Raw genomic sequence first — 5,000 nt, forward strand, 5'->3', positions numbered from 1 at the left:
ACTAGGGGTCAGCTGGTGTCATATATTTAGTTGTTATAGTTTGTTATGATGTGAAGGTGTAATATGATGAACAAAGATACAAACACATGATGCACGAGAACAGAAAAGGATAAATCGAATCTGACCAGAATTCCCTTTCTGACAACAAAAAAGGTAAGCAATAGAATAAAAACGAAATGGAAAATACGAAATAAAAAGGACTGTTATGATTTCGTTCTGGGGCTGAATAAGATTTATGAGAACAACTACAAGCGGACAAAAATTGTCTTAAATACACATGCATACGCATAACGCTCGAACAAACACTTACCCAGGAACCTCCAACACAAAACTCCTTCACCTAAACAGACACACATACACACGCACACACACACACACACACACACAAACAGACACACACACACACACAGATAAACACACACGCACACACAGACAATAGTCACATAAACACACAGAAACAAACCTTAACTTAACACACCCAAGCACAACCAACCACAAACAAAAAGCAAACACCATCACCCTTCAAACAAACACATACCCATTTACACTAACCTAAACAAACCAACAAAACACGAATACACAAACAAACAAACAAACACAAACTCACAAATCAACAAACACACAAATACGCGAATACACAAACAAACAAACACAAACACACAAACAAACACAAACAAACAAACACACAAATCAACAAACACACAAACAAACAAACACACAAATCAACAAACACACAAACAAACAAACACACAAACAAACAAACACAAACACACAAACAAACAAACGCAAACAAACACACAAATCAACAAACACAAAAATCAACAAACACACAAACACACAAACAAACAAACACATAAATACACGAAAACAAACAAACACAAACAAACAAACACACAACCACACAAATCAACAAACACACAAACGCAAACACCTCCTCCTTGACTCTTATTCCTTAAAAAAAAATCCTATTCTTGATCATAATTCCTTTTCCCTTAAACTCCACTTCCATGATTCGTAATTTAGGAGGTCATCCCATTTCCCTTCGGATGAAGAATATCAAGTGAGAATAAGCATATTGATGAGAGGATAGGTTCCATCTTGAAGACATGACTGAGGATTTGTGCTTGATTGAAGTGGACGAAGGAGAGATGGAGGGAAGGGAAGGAGAGAGGAAAGGAGGGAGGAAGAGAGGGAGGGATGGGGGGAGGGAGAGAGGAAGAGAGGGGATGGGGAGAGAGATGGAAGGGGAGAAAGAGAGGGGAGGGGGATGGGGAGAGAGAGAGGATGGAGGGTGGGTGGGAGGGGAGACAGGAAAGGAAGGAGAGAGAGAGGGGGGGAGAGGGATAGGGAGAGAGGGAGGAAAGGAGGAGAGAGAGAGGGGGGGAGAGGAAAGGAAGGAGAGAGGAAAGGAAGAAGAAAGGAAAGGAAGGAGAGAGAAAAGGAAGGAGAGAGGAAAGGAAGGAGAAAGGAAAGGAAGGAGATATAGAGAGGGGGGATGGGGGGAAGGAGAGAACGAAGGAGTAAGAAGAGGAGGGGAAAAGAAGAAAGAGGAAATAGGATGGGAAGGGGGGGGTGAGAGGAAGTAGGAGAGAGTAAAGAAAGAAAGGAGAAGGAGATATATATATATAGAGAGAGAAGGAAAGGGAGAGAGGTGGATTGAGAGAAAAATGGAAGGGTAGAGAGAAGAGGAGAAAACAGAAGACGGGGGAGGTGGAAGGAGAGGGAGAGAGAGAGAGAGAAAGAAGGAGAGAGAGGTGGATGGAGAGAAAAATGGAAGGGTAGAGAGAAGGTGGAGGAGGTGGATGGAGAGAGAGAGAGAGAGAGAGAGAGAGAGAGAGAGAGAGAGAGAGAGAGAGAGAGAGAGAGAGAGAGAGAGAGAGAGAGAGAGAGAGAGAGAGAAAGAGAGAGAGAAGGAAGGGGAGAGAGGTGGATAGAGAGGTGGGAGCAGAAAGAGAAAAAAGGAGAGAGAAAAGGAAAGAGAGGGCAGAATCGCTTGAACGGAGCTCACAGCCACTAAAAGGAACGTCGAGGGTTACCGTCGTGCCCAACATGCAACTGCAATTGCTTGCGGGGGATTGCTTTTCTCCAAATCATGTACATATAGTAATTGAAAGGGCGAGATTTGCCTGAGCACGAGTGAGCGAGGCTAAGCGTCAGGGTTTCTGCCTTTAGGTGGAGTGTGTCGCCTCCGATTCGTTTTTGTTTTGTCCTGCGATGCCGTGCGAGTTGTCTTCAGTCTATTCTCTTTTTCAGAAGAATTTTGCGAAATCAAGCGTATCTTTGGATCTCCAGGCGGTCGGTTCTGTGTCAGAGCAGAAGGAAGAACCGCAAACAGGGTCAGTGGAGCGAATGAATCAGCGTTCCGCACTGGACGAGGAACGGCAGCTAGATATTGAAGCTCGATCATGAAAAGCAAGATAGGACAAAAGCAAGGCGTCGGCGTGGGAGGAGACCCAGGTTAAGAGGCAGAAGGAGTTAAGAGACAGGAGGACTAAGTCGACGATGGACTCGAGGTATTGTGAAGGAGGAGGTATGGTCAGTGTCAACACCTTCAGGAGAGTATACACACACACACACACACACACACACACACACACACACACACACACACACACACACACACACACACACACACATACATTTACGTATTGACCAAGTCGGGACACAAAACACATCAGTACAAAAACCAGTCACTGAATACTGTGTGCTAATGATTCAAAGTACATGTGAGTGTAGTGTAAGAAAAAAATCTTTGCTTTTTAATTAAAGAAGAAACGCGGTAAAGAATAATTGCACGACTCACAGTTATAAAGGAAGAAAATGGTAACAATAAGAGTTTTAAACGATTGTGAACTTGAATTACGGATATGATAACGTTTGAATAGAAGACAAAGGAATTTGATCAACTGTGTTTAAAGCGCGTGTGGAGAAGGAGATAGATAGATAGATAGATAGATAGAGAGAGAGAGAGAGAGAGAGAGAGAGAGAGAGAGAAAGAGAGAGAGAGAGAGAGAGAGAGAGAGAGAGAGAGAGAGAGAGAGAGAGAGAGAGATGAGATGAGAGAGAGATAGAGGAGAGAGAGAGAGAGAGAGAGAGAGAGAGAGAGAGAGAGAGAGAGAGAGAGAGAGAGAGAGAGAGAGAGAGAGAGAGAGAGAGAGAGAGAGAGAAAGAGCGAGCGAGAGCGAGCAAGAGACAGAAAAAAAAGAAAACAGGGAAAACCACACCAGCAATAACCAGAACACAGTACCGAACACCACTCTCTCTCTCCCTCCCTCCCTCTTTCCTTCCCTCTCCCCCTCTCCCTCCTCCCTTCTCTCTCTCCCTCCTTCCCTCTCCCCTCCTCCCAGCAAACCTTCCCCCTCCCAGCCGTGCAGTAGAATGAAGTGTAGCGCCGTTAGACCGCTGTCTCAAACACCCCTATGAGAATTGGAAGGAAATACAAGTTGCTTGCCTCACTAACCCGGGGTCGTTGAACAAATACACGAGACCGAGAAAAGGGATGTGAATTCTATCGGTGATTTCGTTGAGGGGGTGGTGGGGGGCGGGGTGGGTGGGGAGGGGGGTAGAAGGGGGTGGGGCGGGGTGGGTGGGTGTGGGGTAGAAAGGGGGGAACGGGGTGGGTGGGAGGGGGGTAGAAGGGGGTGGGGCGGGGTGGGTGGGAGGGGGGTAGAAAGGGGGGGGACGGGGTGGGTGGGAGGGGGGGTAGAAAGGGGGGGGACGGGGGAGGGGTGCTATATAGATTGAGAGGGTTGTATAGATACACGTACGTGGGTAAATATGAGGTACGGTAGGTGTTGTTGGGGGTGAGTGAGTGAGTGGGTGAGTGAGTGAGTGAGTGAGTAAGTGAGTGGGTGAGTGAGTGAGTGGGTGAGTGAGTGGGTGAGTGTGAGTGAGTGAGTGAGTGAGTGAGTGAGTGAGTGATGGGAGTGAGTGAGTGAGTGAGTGAGTGAGTGAGTGAGTGAGTGAGTGAGTGGGTGAGTGAGTGAGTGAGTGAGTGAGTGAGTGAGTGGGTGAGTGAGTGAGTGAGTGAGTGAGTAAGTGAGTGGGTGAGTGAGTGAGTGTGAGTGAGTGAGTGGGTGAGTGAGTAGGTGAGTGAGTGAGTGAGTGAGTGGGTGAGTGAGTGAGTGTGAGTGAGTGAGTGAGTGAGTGAGTGTGAGTGAGTGAGTGAGTGAGTGAGTGAGTGAGTGAGTGAGTGAGTGAGTGAGTGAGTGGGTGAGTGAGTGAGTGTGAGTGAGTGAGTGGGTGAGTGAGTGGGTGAGTGAGTGGGTGAGTGAGTGAGTGAGTGAGTGAGTGTGAGTGAGTGAGTGAGTGAGTGAGTGAGTGGGTGAGTGAGTGAGTGTGAGTGAGTGGGTGAGTGAGTGAGTGAGTGAGTGAGTGAGTGAGTGAGTGAGTGTGTGAGTGAGTGAGTGAGTGTGACTAAGGATGGAGGGTGGGATGGTAAGACCGAGATTGAAAGAGATAGATAAGATATAGATAGGTAAATATAGATAAGTATATGCACATAAATGAATACTGATTGACTGATAGATCTATACAGATAGATATATACATACAAATAAATAGATAGATAGAGTCAGAGATAAACAGTCAGAGATAAACAAACAAACAGACGACATAAAAATACAAGGATCCTGCTACACATAAGGTCCATTTTCCACAATTTTCTCGCAGTCGCTTTTACTACAGAATTATCTTTCGCCATGACAAACATAAAAATATCTCGTCTTCCAGAAACTTCCTCAGTATTCAAAGTATGTCAAGAAAGGGAAGTTGGAGATTAAATGTAATACTCCTCAGGTAGTTAATTACTGCCATCCTGTTCTAGTCTTTGTGGTATTTAAGATGTTTTCTGGGTTGAGGCTAGTCTGTTTATAAATATATCTCGTTGCTAGATTAATAATTTTCTTTAAGGGACTAATTAAAAGTATATATGAAGTGACATACTCACACACACACACACACACACACACACACACACACACACACACACACACACACAC

The sequence above is a fragment of the Penaeus japonicus genome, unplaced genomic scaffold, assembly GCF_977035675.1.
Source record: "Penaeus japonicus unplaced genomic scaffold, GWHDUDI00000001_assembly GWHDUDI00000022, whole genome shotgun sequence".
NCBI classification, from domain to species: domain Eukaryota; kingdom Metazoa; phylum Arthropoda; class Malacostraca; order Decapoda; family Penaeidae; genus Penaeus; species Penaeus japonicus.